The sequence below is a fragment of the Dermacentor silvarum genome, chromosome 11, assembly GCF_013339745.2.
Source record: "Dermacentor silvarum isolate Dsil-2018 chromosome 11, BIME_Dsil_1.4, whole genome shotgun sequence".
NCBI lineage: Eukaryota > Metazoa > Arthropoda > Arachnida > Ixodida > Ixodidae > Dermacentor > Dermacentor silvarum.
In genome coordinates, this window is record NC_051164.1 from 92,169,569 (window position 1) to 92,186,913 (window position 17,345).

General features: G+C 47.7%; 1 pseudogene; it reads left to right on the plus strand.

The window, feature by feature from the left end:
• The first annotated feature begins 10,152 nt into the window (after positions 1 to 10,152).
• Positions 10,153 to 17,345, plus strand: part of LOC119433164 (uncharacterized) — a 78,387-nt pseudogene continuing 71,194 nt past the window's right edge.

Genomic DNA, 17,345 nt, shown 5'->3' on the forward strand with positions numbered 1-17,345 from the left:
GCAATTGCATTTTGAAGAATCGTAAGCGGCAGTGGCGGGCGGATGCTGCTAACCACGCCGGCGAGCAAACTCGAAACATCGAACGCATGCGTTTTTGGTTCGACAACTTGTCCCTCATCTGTGTGATCCGCTCCGACGAACAGCGACACAATGCCTTGGAAGTGTTGAATGAACATTACGCTACTAGTGGAGAAGACCTTGGTGAATTTAAAGTTTGAGGTACGTGTAAGAAATATTTAATCAAGTAAAAACTGCCTGCGTTCAGCACTGTGAACGGGTACGTATACCCTCCACTTGTTGTGATAAGCTTCACTTATCATCCATCTTCGCGGAGTGAAAGGACCGACGAATGCTATAAATTTAATTCTGGGGCTTTACGTGCCAAAACCGCGATATGATTGGGAGGCACGTCGTATAGGTAGGGACTCTTGATTAATTTTGACCACCTGGTTATCTTTAACGTGCCCCCAATGCTCGGGACACGGGCATTTTTGCATATAGCCCCCATAGAAATGCGACGGCGGCGACCGGGATTCGATCCCGCGACCTCGTGCTTAGCAGCGCAACACCATAGCCGCTGAGCCACCATGGCGGATAAGGTACGGGATAGCTGCCTGTGTCTGAACCATTGGCCTGACGCTGTTCCGAGTCGTCTGAATTGATAGTTTATTCATTAAATGACGTTTCGTGTTTCGCTAGGCCTTTTATTTCTGGTTATTGTAGCCGCCAAAGTACTGCCCCGGGACCCTGAACCAAAGCGAGGGCACTGAAAGCCAGACAAAGCGCGCAAAAAATTCTATTGTTACGTTTAATCAAAATGTATAAGTAATCACCTAACAGAAATTAAAGTGGGTGTAAAGATAACTTGCCCATGGTAGGAGTTGAACCCACAACTTCCGCGTTGCGTATGCAGTGCTGTACCAATTAAGCCCGCATTCTTGGATGTTTGTTTACACGATAAGCCCTGGAAGTGTTTAGGAGAGCCGCGACGTTTAGCTTGGCGAGAACAACGCGCGCATAATGCGGCAGATGTGAGAGCCGCTTGCAGTAAGTTGTTTCCCCTGCCGACTTCATTACCATTTTCAGTTTAACTTGTAAATTTCTACCATGCATTCATAACGATGAATTTATCCTAAGCTTAACGCGGCTTTATTTCATGTTCTCTTGCGTATGGTTGTAATCTATGTGGCAAGGGCATATCAGCTTTTGTCAGACATTGTGTCGCGCAGATCACGGGCCCTTCGACAAAGTTGGAATGACCGTGCCTTCTTGTTACCATGGGCCCAACATAAAGAAAGGGGGAGGGAAAGAAGGCAACTAGGATGAATCAGACACATTTTTCTAGCGCTCAGCGAAAAGTGTTTTTTTTTTTTCCTCCTCGAAGACGCCCTGCAAGACCAGGCCATGTTCTAAAGTCCATAGAGCTTCTTTTCAGATGCGTTGGTAGTTAAGGAGCGACGTGCACGCATGTGCAGTTCTACCCGCTGCGCATTCGGGGACACTGCCTTCGAATAAAGCAGTAGAAAGAAGGCATCTTTGTTTAACTTCTTTTGAGCTATTAATTTTAGCAAGCGTCAGAATGGTCGAAAGAACGATTATAACGCCCTTTGACGTCGACGAGTTCCATGCGCCCTCTTGGTTCCCGGACTCGTGGTCTTTGAACTATTTCTATATCAATTACCGAAAGGCTAACCTATTCTTACCCCAATGTGAGCGAACTCGACAAACATATGACGTCAAAGAGAAGCTGACTTCCGAAAAAGAAATGCTAGTGCGTGGATTTCTTTTTACGCACATGTTTTCGTACGTGAAGACGGTCGGCGAGATTCCTGGAATATTTATTTAGAAACACGCATCACGGATCAAGCCTTTCGAAGAACGCACGGAATACACAGGCCTTAAAGAACACAAATAATGCCGAACAATATCATCTAAGGCATGTCCCGTCACATAATATATATATATATATATATATATATATATATATACACTACATTCTCTGAACTTGCTTTTCTCAGAATCTGATCGGCATCGCGTTATCGGAATACTCGACGTCATATACGAAGTGGAGAAGTTCTACCAGACGTGCAGAAATTATTGGAGCGAAAGCTCTACTACGCCATGTCTCGTAAGGTCATCCATCGCGTCGCAATGACCTTGAGCCGCCGGAGAGCGAGCCGTCGGAGCGCAAGTGTGGCAGGTGTGACGTCACGCCACGTTATCAGCTGCGGAGAGGCGTCGCAGCTGCGCTCGCTCGGAGCATCGCCGCCGCGGTACCACGTGACTAGGCGAATGTTTAACGGCTGTTTCGCCGGCGCTTGGTCGCTCAGTCTCGCCATGGATGGCGCGCCAGCTGGGCCGCCTGTGCATGCGCTTCAACGCAAGCGACAGGCTGAATCCAATCATCCAGTAGATATAGCTAGACCGCAGGCTGCAAAATCTCAAGCAAAGGCACAGTTGGCTGCTGAAACACCGGAGCAAAGGGAGGCCAGATTAGCACGTTATAGAGAAGCTTACCAAGCGCGGAAGCGTGCAATAATGAAACACTGTGCGCGTAGTCTTTGCAAAACAAAGCCAAACAGACGTTTCGCTCGTGATAACTAGGTTTACAAGAGTTAAGCCTCAGCCAATTTTTTTCTGGTATACTGTATTAGGACGCGGGCAAAAGGCAGCATAGGTTTCAGATGTGAGTGGGGATACAACGCAACGGTCATTTTAAATCGTGAAACCTGGCATCAGGCTGCGAACACTGAAAACCGCGTTAGAAAAGTTTATGCGCCACCTTCGCTTGTTCATGTGTACTTTTGCCCCTTTAGTACAGACGGAAGGCTAAGAGCACAGATATGACACAAGAAAGTCTTTCGAAATGACTCACCAGGCGAATGGCGAAGACGCGATGAGACACGATAAGCGTTATGTGTGGCGCTCGCGTTTCTAGCATGGAGGAACATCACTGGCAGAAGAAGAAAAAGAGTTGAGAACGTTCTTACGGGAGCACGGTTCGTGAAGAAGTCGAGAAAATTGGGCAGCCAGGCTTTTGCCGAGGAACGACGGATATCTATTGCGCTGCTCACGTGTTCAAGTGCACCATACACCCGATTGGTACAGATAATCCTACCGATTTGTTCAAGACATCTTCGACCACGAGTTCTAGAATGACACCGCTTTAACGACGATGGTAAACACAGCCTACTGCGTCGACCAGGAGTGCGCAAACAATGTTCCGGGGACAGCGGCGCGAGCGACGGAATGTCCATTGCTAGAACTAAGCTTTCCTTGGCCACCCTCTCGTGGTTTTGCGTGGCTACTAGCTGCTTGGTCGGCCAGTATCTCCGGCGGATACGTACGTGGATATGTATACCAAGGTCGCGTGAGCGTCGAATGAAAGTTACAGCGAACTCTCTTGTACCGCCCTTGTATGCTGACCCGCAAAGTGGTGCAAGTAAGCGCATATCTGATCTGCCTAACAAAACAATAAATTCTCACACAAAACCAGAACACACATTGTTGGCTAACGTGCATCTCTAAAGTACACTGACCTGTTAATGTAAAAGTGCATTATATATTACGAATTATTTCATTTACTTAATTTTCTTTGATTCCACCAATCTGTAAGTGCCACTGTGTGCCTGTGCCCGTTCGTGGCCAATCCTCCAGAATGGGTATCTCTCACTGTGACACAAGAGGTAAAGAATCCTTAAATGTTGCTTGATGCGCGTCGTACTTTGGTGTGCACACTCCTGTCATCAGTATTCGTCCATCGACCCTCGTCAAGCGAGAGAGAAAGAGGAAAGGCAGGGAGGTTGGCCAGAGGCGAGTTTCCGGTTTGCTACCCTTCGACAAGTGATATAACACACATCGCCTACGTCCTCCTGAGATCGCTGCGTACAAGTCATACGCCTGACTTCGAGTTTGCGTTCGGGCATAGCCCGATAGCGGCGTAGTGCATAAAGGTAAAAAAATTCGTGATAACACATTTGCGACCTTTGTGGAGGACAAACAAAAATTACGCGAGATTACACGTTGCATAAGATGAAAGCAAAGAACATTTTGAGCACCGCCGTTAGTTGTAAAGCATTTGATTTACCCTTTACTAAAGCTTCGCTCCACGTTGGTAGATTTCAACATGTTGCGTTGGATCTGTATATTTGTTTTTTTAATTCAGAAGTGTCACCCGTGTTGTACAGAACACCTTGTGAGCATTTCGAGCAAGTCTTTTCAAAACGCAGTAAATACTCTGAACGTAGTGGGCATAGCTGTGCAAGTGAAATGCATAGAACAAAGCACCGGCCACACTACGGTACAGCTATAACTTGAATGTTTTTTTTTTGTTTTTTTTTTAATTGGGCTACAGCCCAAAAACTATTTGTTCACAGCTCGTAATGACAGAAGGGCCTGTGGAGTTTGGAAGAAAGAGGCTTTAAATGCATTTTGATGACATTGTATGGTCATGGGGAAAAAGGCAAACGTGTGGGTTTATAGGGCCCACACAATAGCAAGCCTGGCTTCAAGACACTCCTTCTTAGATAATGCAGGAGTTTCGTGCAGCTCGTCACAAGCGCCAAGCCCAAGCGAAGGCCCTGGGGCTCACTTCATTCTATCATTCTATTCCACCGACGCTCGGTGAAGCGCGACATGCATAAGTTGTTCTGTTGATGCGGTAAATACAGAGAGGTTTCAATTATTGTCGTTGGTTAAAACGCCTGATCTTCGGGGACTCCGTCGCACTGTCCCGCCCAGATAACGCCTGTAGCCTTTACATTCAGCCCTCACGATAGAAATCGGTTGCATCAAATGTGGCTGTCCAGTTTTATCTGAATGTGCATTGGCACCGTGTGGTCTGCGCCATGACGCAAAGAGAAGACGACGAAGGTCGACTGGGTTTGAGTCTTGTTCGCGTACTACTCTGGACCATTTGCCGCAGCGTTTATAAATACGCCGGCGTAACTCTCATACACCGCAACATTGTTAGCAAAGACTTCGCCATTTAACTGGTGACCTGTCCCTCTCCCCCCTCCCCTGGAAGCAACGGGTCTAGTTAGGTAGTTCGCGTAAATGGGATCATTCGGCGACACTTTAAACGTTCCCAGCTTTAAAGCCTGTCGTAGTTTCCTACGTCCAAAACAATCGTTGTCCCTTTTATGGCTCGGTACACGGAATATCACGTCTCAATTGGCTCGGTGCCTACGAAGTGCGCTTGTACTGGAGCGCTGCCGGAAAATGGAAAGTACATCACGGTGAGCCCAAGGGGCCTAATGTGCGGATTGAATACGAAATTGTGATTGAATACGAAAGAAAGCCCAGAGCGAAACGTAGAACGAGTGATTGAGAAATACGTATGACGCCACGCGTGTGAAATATCTGCCCTCCTACCCCCCCCCCCCCCCCCCCTACTTATATAGGGGCAAGCGCGTGCTCCTTTAACTATCGTAGCTCTACTAGCACGCCCTTTCATATAGCGTAACCTTTTTCCTGGTTTACAATCCCCCGACAATCATTTGGAGTCGCGCAATAGTTCTTGGCGTTCTTGGGTGACTGCTTTGGCATGCCCAGAGTAGGTGGCCGTAGACAGGGTGTTTCTAAATAAAAAAGGGCGTTAGAAGTTTCTCAAGGGTTGTGACGATGAATAAAGCTTCACCGTCGGGTGAGCAGGAAACTAGCAAGATCGCGGCTTGATAAGGACGCTTGCTTCATGCATGCCTGACGGCGAGGGCCACACGGACACGTAGCTCATGAGCGTCTGCTAAAGATTAAACAAAAAAATTTAAGGCAACGTCTAATTGAAGTCGTTGAATGACAACGTGTTCCTCAGCAAATTGGACGCGAGAATGGGATGTAAGAACCGTACATTGTATTGCGAGAGCCGCGCTAGAGTGACAGCGTTCGATTGACGTCGAATATAGAAGCTGAATCGCCTTTCAACTTTTGTCATCATCATTGTCCCAATCATCATCATCAGCAGCATCGTCGTCGTCGTCGATGTAGCATCATCGTCATCATCACCACCATCACCGTATCGTTATCATCTTCAAAATCCTTATCATTTCATCCTAAGCGTGGCCCCCAGAATAAATTATAAGGTTCATCATCATCATCGTTAGCAATCATCATCACTTTTGTCCCATTTTTAGACTGCACTAGATCGGCCCACGAATAAGGCTAGAAACAGAGGCTACATACCTGGTCAGGGTATGGTCAGGACGCAGTATCAGGGGCCGAGATATATGCCCCAGTCGGTGATACGGGCAAGTGGCGGAATTTCGCCAACGAAGACATCGCCTATAAAAAAAAAAATTATAGTTTAAGATCTGGAAAGTGGCACATTTCATTATACGGGACGCCGTAGTGGAGGACACCGTATTCATTTCGACCCACCTGGGTCGCGAATACACGCAAAAGTGCCTCGAGCGGCCAGTCACGCGGCAATTTTGCGTGTATTCGCGGGTTTCTTTGACGCTCGGAAAAACACTTTTATGTAGCACGTTTTGAGCAACAGAAAGCTGCACCGGCAGTTTCTGATGTTGCTCTACAATTTCCTCATTGACAATTTTCATCTAATTAAAGTACTTGAGAAGTTGATTAATTCATTAAGACTATCTAATAACTCCGGGGAACCAAGCACGTTCGCGAGATTTTTAGCGTAACTCCGTTTCGAACACCGTGTCAACATGCATCTGCGTTTGCGCTTATATGTGCGAGGTTCGCCGTTGCCTATATACGACCGACGTGTCGGTTGCCGGATCGCACATAATATCGCGAAAATGATCTACTAAAAGTACCGCTCCTGGTACATTGAGCTTCTGTCAAAGTCGGCGGTTACCGGCGCCATCTTGGAAAGGCGTCATGCTGGCTTTGCGCGGTGGTCATGCTTATATTAACGCGACAGCGTTAAGGGCCCCGTGTCGCAGAAAATCCGGCGTCGGTCTCGGCGTGCGGCGCCTGCGGCCAAAATAATCATCCCGAACCACCCCGACCACACAGGCTCTCGGCGTGGCGCAGAGGCGCTGGTGAAATAATTAAATATCTCATAGTGAAATTCGTCATAAAAATCGTCAAGTACGACTTAACCACAACCTACAGGTATGATAGCGTCGGACTGTCATTTTAGTATACGAGAAAATATAATTCTGTTACGCGGAAACTCAAATACAAGCTCACTTTCCTGCATTTCTACCATTAATACAGCGGCCCGCCCCGGTCGGTGTACCTTGCCAAAATGCGATCTAGATGGCGCTCGCCGCCTCGGCAGCGTAAGCCAGCGTATGGAGCAACGCCGCGCCGAGGAGAAATCTGCAGTCGCCGGGAAGCCTGGCAAACTGTCAGGGATCTTTGAATGCTATCGCGTTCCATTCTTTAAGGCGAAGCTTAAGCGTCCTCCAAAATTTCTTTCGTGAATTCGGCTATCTCGAAACTCCGCTTATCTCAAAATTTTTTCCAGTTTTTACTACTTCGAGTTGACGGGGTATTACTGTAGTTCCACAACACGTTTCCTCTCCGTCACCCTTATCCACTACGTTGTACCCCCTTCCTCGGTTCAACACCGTTTTCTCTGCCACTGTTCATAGGTCCGCGAACGTAATATTTACGGGCAAACTCCGTGTACATTTGAGCGTCTTCTTCATCGTGAGACGACGTTTTTCAAAGATTGCCAACATTTTTCCATGTTTTCCCAATGCCCTCTCATTAGAATCCGAAAAATGAGTTTGTTGTCAAATGCAGGAGATCGCCGATACTCCCGCACCATTTACGAGTATAAATTTTTAAAGTTTTTACCGAAGAGCCGAGCACGGCTTATGACAGTCGGATGCTTTCTTTAAATGGAACATTATCGGCCGTTACATCAAGATGGTCGGGACCTCGTCAAGCTGCTCAAGCTTTTAGTCCCGTACTCCTCCTACCCAAAGGAAATAAAGTTGATTGATTGATTGATTGATTGATTGATCTACCGCTCCTTCGTCTGACGGCTGCAAAGTCAAATCAAGATCCGCGTTTTGCAAGACCATGATCAGATGCGCATGTTGCTTCAACACAAGCTATATTTACGCGAATTTTGAACACTGGTACAAACGTATTACGCCATTTTCACGATGACGACAATCAAAGTATGAACACCACATTTAAAATGGGATGGTGGTACGTACATATTACCAAGTTCGCTCTTTCAACTTTCTAGTGTTTGCACGGCTTTAAGTATAGCTTGATGCCCTACGATACATTCACTGTCCTTTACTGACGCATAAAAAGCAAAAGTGCATGGCGCGATGTATTGTTTATCAAAAATTTTACATACGTCCGCAGAACGCGCGCAACTTATTCATTGCTTAATATGCAGATCATGCACTGAAGCGTTGTGCGGGACAATTGCCAACATGTGCAAACGAGTACGCCGTAAAATAGGACGCGGACCCTTTTTACGATTGGACCCTATAAAGAAGGCCAAAAACGCGAGGAAAAAATCTCTGATTGCGCAGAGGACCTGCGTTGATCTCATGCAAAGTCCGGCAGGCCCCATAGACTCTCGCAGAATGGCAATATAACGCCTGTTTATATTGTCGAAAAAAAAAGTTACTTGTTAATAGAGGAAATTTGAAAGGAACTGCTGGAGGGAGAGGAGAAATTTTACAAGTGAACACCTGCAAACTTGCAGCGGCGCTATAGCGGAGCAATAATGAGGAATTAACTGTTGGATCAAAATATCGTAAGATAGAAATGACAAGTATCGGATACAGTTGATCTTCCAGCTCCTCATACCTGTACCTCAAATACTTGTGCGCTCAGTATATTGTACCAGTATCATGATACTGCAGGCAGCGTTGCAAGTATAGCACGGTCACATAAGCCTCACTCAGCGCGTTTTGCGATGCAGTTGTTATATATCCCGTTACGCTTTCTACGGACTAATTCATATTCTTACACAAAAAAAAAAAAACGTGCTTTTTACGGATATTTCCAAGAGAGAATAAGAGGCGTAGACGTAAACGTAGCCATTATGGCGCGGAACAACTTTCACCTTCTCTTCGTCTCGTCTGTACTTTCCGATAAGGTACTTTGGTTTTCAAGTCTCGCGGCACGAGCCCTGGGCAAGCTCGCTGACGCGGGTCTGGTCAGGACGCAGTATCAGTGGCCGAGTTGTACACGCCGCGGTGGCTCAGTTACCTAAGGCGTTGCGCTGCTGAGCACGAGGTCGCGCAACGCTTGAAACAGCGAAGCTGGGCGATCGTAGCCAAGCATTTTCCGGAAGTACGCGCGAACTTTTCATCTTATTACTCATGATGATGATAACTTCTTTTCGCGCGTCTCGGACTTACGGCCGTCACTGCGCGTTGCATAGCCCAGCTTGCAACACGGACACCGCGTTCCAATGCCGGCATCGCGTTCCAGGAGACCCGCTCCGTGAATGCGTCTCTCTCTCGCTCCCATAGCGCGCAAAACCTCTTCACCTCGCAGAGCACGAGCATACGAACGCGCCAGCTGTGGACGAAGACGACGACGCTCGAACGCAATCCTATGGTTCGCATAAATGCATGCTCCGCAGGCGTGGGCTCTATAGCCTAGTGGTTAATCGGAACTGGTTTTGGCACGTAAAACCCCAGAAATAAGAGGAATACGGCTTGAGTCGACTGGCGTGAACGATATCACTCTCTCTGATAACTCGATAGACGCGCAGACGCGCCGTGGGTGTGACCGGGACATTTATGTCACTTCGGTGACCTCTATTATACAACCACCACTCCTGGACATAAGGCTATACGTCAAATCGTGTACTATTTGCGCAGATTCGTTGAGGCGAGGTACTATATGTTTTGGTCGCGAAAGGAACGCGGTGCACTTTTGGCCGCTGGTCGCAGAAGCATGTCACTGCACTCGTTTGGTGCTAAACCGGTTTGGAGATGCAACGCCTTTCACGAAAATGAATACATCGCATTTTGAGACGTGAATGTATGCGACTTAGCGTTGCATCGAATCGCATGGCGCCTGTCTATGTCTTTCAAACACGACGCACTACTCTCCGGTGGCGAATGCGAACAGCGAGAGAAGTATCTCTACAGCCTTCGTACAGCGCTGCCTGCTGTGTATGAAACGGAGCAAGCGATGTATCACTCGTTCGCGCGCCGTTGAGACATTTTCCCCGGCGCCCGACGCAGAAACATCGAGAGCAGTAGCAGCAGCAGCTTCTCCTGCGAGCGGGGGAGAGAGAGAGAAAGAGAACGTCGTTCCACGCCGCCTGAGATGACGCGACGGGGTGCAGCGTCGCGTACAGACTCTACGTACGCTGGCTGCAGCTGAGGACGCGGCTGCGACCTGCGGCTGCTCGGCCCCGCCGCCGTAGATAATAGCGCCGAGCGTAGCCTGCAGCGCTCACGACGACCCGCGACAAGGCGGCAAATCGCCAAGTGCGCGAAGCGGCGCGCGGTGCGTTTAGCTTCGTCGGCAAGAGGGGCAACCCTCTCTGCACGGCCAGATTATCTCTCGACGTCGAGAGAGCCGGGAGGGCGGCGCAACGCCTCCAATCGTCATTTGCTATCTCCTTTCTCTTTTTTCCTTTTTTTGGTTCATTCTTTAACGGCGAGGTTAGTGGACGGGCCAGCAGACGAAGCGGCGACGTGTGGCACGAAGGACCTCCGAAGCCGGCACATCGTGTGTACACTGCTGCTACTACTACTACTATACTACCACTAGTAAAGCTACCACCACCAGCCGCGCGCGGCGTGCGTTCGTCGGCGCCGCGCGAGCGAATGCTGTCGTCGTCACCGTTCCATCTCTGGTGCACCTGTGGACTTCGACACCAGGGACTTAAAAACTAAAGAAAAATCTGCGGCGTTAAGGAGAGTCGCCGATCGCGGCGCGCGCCTTGCTGCGCCTGGATGCGCAGGTGCAAACCGGGAAGTAGTTTTGCGGCGAGCGGTCGGTTTCGGTGATGCACGCTTGCAGAGCCGTGCGTGGGAAACACAGTTGGAGCGCCGGGTAAAAGCCATGAGCGTGGATTATTACGCGAAGCAACGCCGACTACTGTAGTGTGTGTGCGTCTGTGCCGAGTGAGTGGGTGATGGCGTGCAGCGGTCGACGTCTGTGCGGGCGTTCCGCTGGCCGGCGCACATGGCACATTGCTGCGTTTCCGGCCCTGCTGGAGCTACTGGTGCTGCTCGAGCCGGTCTCGCTGGTCGTTGCTCCGGGGACCGTGCCAACGACCACCGACGACGGATTGCCGACTGGCCTGCCGCCCTGCGACGTCGACGGAGGTGAGCGCGTCTCTCACGCTCTCTTGTATACACACGTGCGCACGCGGAATCCCTTGGTTAGTTATACACGCTGCAGCGCTCTGGGTCTGTTACTGGGTCTCTTTGATGTAACGATTCTGTTGCAATGCTACTCCTTATCGCTCTTCGTCAGTTGTCAGAGAGCGCGTTATCACCGTGACCGGCAGGCCGCGAGCCGCGGATAAGAAATCAAAAAGACTGGAACTAGAAGAATCCTTACATTATATCGTCCCTAGCAAAAAAATAATAATAATAAAATATAAAAGAGTGAAAGAAAGAACTATAATAAAAAGAACTTGGGAAAAAAGTATTTAAAAAAAGAGGGTTTTCGTACGTGCCAAAACCACGAGCTGATCATGAGTCACGCCGTAGTGGAGGGCTCCTAACTAATTTTGACCACCTGGTCAATATCGCGACCTCGAGCTCGTCAGCGCAACGTCAAATGTGCCTTTCTGTTGTCCCTGTCGACAGTTCAGCTTGCGCTACAACAAAATAGAAGATTCCCACTGAGCTACCGCGGCAGGTACCGTCCCTTGTTCTGACATTCCGCTGCTGAGCATAAGGTCGCGGGGTCGACTCCCTGGCGAGGCAAAAAAAAAAGAAAAAAAAAAAGAAACGTGCGTACGGTATCAAGTCATGTATAGCACGCCGTGCTTGCTTGAAACTGCGGTCAGAAAATAGCGGTTTCGAAGCCCGGCATTCCCCACGCGAACTGATATGAAGCCAATAGATAATGTAGCCAAGAAAAAGCGTAAAAGAAGTTATTTGTAGTTTCAATCGAAGTGTGCAAATTGTAAGTTATAGGGAAATGAAAGCGTCCGAAAAAAAATGCAACTTGCCGCCGGTGGTAGCCACTTTTCTCGTCCACGAAAACTTGCTATATAAAACAAAGAAATGGAGGGAAAAAAAGCGAGAAAGTCTAATTTGGTTTAGGCACGGGTTTAAGGGCTCCAAGTGGTCAATCCGAATCTAGAGCCGTACACTACAGCGTCTGTCACAACCCAGACTTAATTATGATTACTTACCTGTAGCCAGGATTGCATTTAAAGTTTAGATTTCGTCAAAAAAAAATCAATCTGGGGTTTTATGTGCCAAAACCACGATCTGATTATGAGGCACGCCGTAGAGGGGGGAATCCGGATTAATTTTGACAACCAGGGGGCCTCTTAACATGCACCCAATACACAGTACACGGGCGTTCTTGCATTTGGCTTTCATCGAAATGAGGTCGCCGCGCCCGGGATTCGACCCCGCGTCCTCGGGCTTAGCAGCGCAATGCCAAAGCCACTTATACGCCACGGCGGATGCTTATGATATTGTCATTAACGGCTAGGCGAACGAGCGCTGGTATGTCAGACATATATATCTGCGTCGTAAGATGAGTATGCCATCTTCGGTCTTGGTTACGGTGCGACTAAAGTAATATGACCGCTTGATGACAAATGCCGGGTATCCTTCGAAGCCAGACCCGTTTGAGTGACTGTGAGGAGTGTTGCAACCTAAGCTAATTACGAAAGAACGGATCAATAGTGCGGGTTAGTTTCCTAGCATCAGTTTGCCATTACTGAGCATTTACGTGTATAAGAACGATTACAATAATCACTGATTAGCTTACAAATTAAGGAAGTGTCTATTATGGCGACAGTCGGCACAATAGGCTGCGAGGAAAGTTACGTGCCTAACGGGTCGGTCGTGCTTTTTTTTTTTTTTTCCTTTCCGTTTTTTCAGGGTCGCGCCTATTTTGCCGGCAGCCTAGCCTGCCGGCGACGTAGACAATTCCTATCATTAATGTAGATTATGTTAACTAACTACCTGCCATGGTGGCGCAGTGGCTTTGACATTGCTCTGCTAAGCCCGAGGTCGCGAGATCGAATCCCGGCCGCATCGGCCGCATTTCGATGGGGACGAAATGCAAAAGTTCGCTCGTACACGCTCGTAAAGAACCAAAGGTGGTCAAAATTATTGCCGAGTACACTCCGGTACGGCGTGCCTCATAATCACGTCATGGTTTCGGCACGTAAAACCCCAGAATTAATTTGATTGTCACCCAAATGTGTAATAATTAAGCTAATAACCTTAGTTAATACGTAATTACGAGAAAGAAAGGCCACAGTCCGCGCTCAATTCATCTTCATTTTGTTATGTTTTGTTGTACACGCGTTGCTGTTGTGAAAATTGAGTGTACCTCAGGTATTTTAATTCTCTATGCTATACAGTAATAAATGCATACGTTGGGCTCTGTGGGGCTAGAGGACGCTAATGTCGTTAACCACGGAATGAATTATTCAATTCGAATAAATCAACGAACCTAATACATTGTCACATGAATAGAGGCGTCCGAACTTGCGCAGTCAGTGAGAATCGGCGCTGAACCGCACCGCACGCCATGATGCTAGCCTATGGAAAGATAGGTGACACCTTAACTTGCACAATGCACTTGGCGTCATCTCGTCGAGCGATTCCATTGCGATAATCTGCACTTGACTTTACGATATTCCTTCGCTATCGTTGTGTAAGCACGGTGTGACTGAGAAAAGAGTGGCTGTCGCAATGACGATAAGATAGAAAGTGTTATTGATTGGCGCCGTGAATTTTTTGTTGTACGGTTTGATGGGTGACACTGGATCGATGTCGTGGTGATAGCTCATACCCTTCTCGCTAAAACATTTATCGAACGCAGAAATTCATTTATTCGGCTACCACCGAAGGACTTGAATTTGTTGCAGATTTGTTGCGTTTAAAAGAAAGTGAAAAGTTATGTTAACTGCACGGTGCGGATATAGTATTAGTGTCGTGGATATTTTTACGAAGATTACGACAAATGGGAAATAAATTGAGGCAAGAAGTTTCCAGCCCTAGAACTTTATTATTACGAGTTTTCAGGACGCCACCAGTTTCGAGATATTCATTCCCAAACTCTGCGACGAAATACATGGGAGTCCCAGTTAATTTTGTGCTTTAACGCATAAAATGGCGGTTTGTTAATGAAGTAAATGGAACAGCAGCGCATTTTTTACCACATGTTTCACGGCGCACATCTCGAAACCCCTGTGATCACTAGAATGCGTTCCAAGAGGGATATGCTTTGCATACTCACCGGATAAAATTCCTAAATTGCAATATGTGCTCTAATATAATAAGGAAGTTGATCAGCGTTCTTTCTTAGTCGATTATGCGTTTCGATTTATCGTGTGAGTAATGTCCGCCGCTTCGAATAATTCAGCTCAATGACTACAGATTACGCTATCTCCCACCACTTGCTTAAAAAAAAAAAAAAAAACTATGCTGCACAGTCTAACCCTCCCCCCCCCCCTCCCCCACAGTATACGAGTGCTATACATACTCTCGGGTTTCTGGCACAAATTGCGACCCGTCAACGCTCCATGCGCACGAAGAGACGTGTACTTCGAGATAATAGTGAAATACGTACTGTACGTACGCTCATCAGAACTCATTACACTCGCTAATGTCGTCCTTCTGTAAGATGTGTCAACCCGTGCCACACGGGTACAAAAAAGGAAAGCTTGGCTTTTAGAACGACACGAACTGCTCAGTGCCCTAAAGTTTAATGTCATTCGCGCACTGCCAGACGTGGACATACCTAATGACATTAAAACTCAATGTCACGTACGCGGCGTAGGGCGTGCTCACAACTTATTCGGCCGTTGAATGCGTACTCACGCTCCCACGGTTGGCCGGCTACACGTCTGCACAGCACTAAACACATTTATGAAGCAATTAGTGATCTGGAAATATTTCTACATTAAACTGTACTGAAGGCACTGTCCAAGTAGAAGAAGAAGACAAGCAGCGATTGCTCGCCCGCCTCGCCATAGTTCCCACTGACTTGTTTAGTCCTACCGTTGCAAAGCTAGATGAAGTGCTGCTAGGCGAACACCCTCATTGCATAACTTACAGTTTTAGTGACATTATGTTGTCCCAGTCTCTGCAATACCATTTTTTATGACATTACCATTGCCAAACAAGCTTGTTGCATCCATTGAAGCTATATTCCTCACTGCGTTTAATGTAATTAAGGAAAGCGTGTGTACAGCAGCAACTTCAAAAAGAATGGCGTCAAACTTAACGTCCTACACTAAGGTCCTACACGGGCAACGTTTAAAGGGGCCCTGAACCACCTCTCGGGCTTGTTGAAATAACATACAACTGCTTATACGACTGTTTCAATGCTTGCGGATCGACGGTAGGAACGTACATTTTGTTGTTAAAGACAGAAAACAGCAGCGCTAACAGCCCAAGATGGCGGCACCTAAACGCTTCCGTAAAACGGTCTATAGCCCCGCCTGCTATATAGGCCACCACCACTAGCAGCACGCGCCTGCTGGCGGCAGTATTTGCACGGCTCGGCGCTGGGGCAGACTCCAGGCGCAATAGCAGTAAAGGTACACTGCACTGTGCAAGCTATGACGTTGAAAGTACGAATTTCCCGGCCGAATTAGCTGTAGCGAAAACATTAATTAACGAATTACGTTAAGGTGAATGACTACGTTCGCCCGATTGGCACCACCCTAACAGCTATAAAAATTAGGGCGTTAGCCATTTTATGTGCCCGTATATCTGTACTATCACGGTGGGCTGAATCGCGAACAGGAACAAAGAACTTGCCTTACGCTTAATTAATTTAAATTGCAACGGGTGAACTCAGCGCGGTGAAAATTGTATCAGCGTCAAAAACACGCACGTCAGCTAATGATGGTAATGTGTCTATTACGCGCGCGTGCGTGTGTGCTTGTGCGTGTGTGTGTGTGTGGTGCGACCTTTTTCAAGGGATACAGGAAATTCTCGCAACAGTCTCTTTATGTCTTCAGGTGAAGAAAGAACACACAACACACAGATCTTTGATACGGTCCCCATCATGCGTGCTTTTACACGTGAGTCAACATTGGCAGTGGAGAGGTCTTTGACACGGTCCCCGTTACGCGCGCTTTTACATCACAGTTAAGTCGAGGCCCGTCTAGATTGTTTTCCCGCGTTCGCGTTTCGCTTCGGCGTGCAGTCACAAACGAAAAATAAGCGCGTTAAACCTGCGAGTGAGCCGCGCGACATGCTCGGGCTAGATTTAGCCAGGTTGGAATTGCGTGGCAAACGTTCAGTCAAAGCGTCGGGGACACTTGCCAAGTCGAACTGAGCGCGGCAGCGCGCAATAACGCCCTTCCGCCATCTCCTCGGCAAGAAAATGAAAAGCCGAAAATGTCGTGTCGGTGCTCCACTTAAGATAGGCGGGGTGTTCGTTTCTGGACGGCCTGCAGTATCTTAAGCCCATGCTGCGACGCGTTGACATACGTCTGAGCGAAACATTTCTCCGCGCCAGAGAGTCAAGACAGAACGGGTTGTCGCAATCGACGGCGGCATATTGTGGCGGGGCGGGGACACAGTCCGCTGCCGCGAATTTCTGGCCCAACAACGGTAATCCATACAATTTCCAAGGAAACGTCATTTGCCATCCAATACAAAGACAGTAACAGCGCGTGATAATGAAGGTATGCTCACGTTAGAATTGTTTCCCGTGCATCTGGGGCCATAGGCTGGGCGTTTCACTTAACTTGGGCCAAACATTAAAAATATGCAAATGGCTACGTGGCTGGAAAAAACTAAGGTAATGTTGTTTGCCGTCGCTTTGAGATACTCAGATTGTTTTTTGTTTGCATTCCGCCTAATTATATAATTAGTCTTAGGTTATTAATCAACTTCTCAATTATTATAATTAGAGGAAAAGTGTCAATGAGAAAATTCTAGAGCAACATGAAAGAATCAAGATAATGCTTTCCGCTGCCCAATACGTGCTACATAAAAGTGTTTTTCAGAGCGTTAAAAAAGCCCGCGAATACATTCGAAATTGCCGCGTGACCGGCCGCTCGAGGCACCTTGCGCGTAATTCGCGGGTATCTTTCGCGCTCGGAAAAACACTTTTATGTAGCAGTTATTGAGGAACAGAAAGGTATATCGGGAGTTTTTCACGTTGCTCTACAATTTTCTCATTCGCACTTTTCGTCTAACTATAATGCAAAAAATAACCTGAGTATCTCCAAGCGACGGCAAACGACATTACCTTGGTTTTGTCCAGCT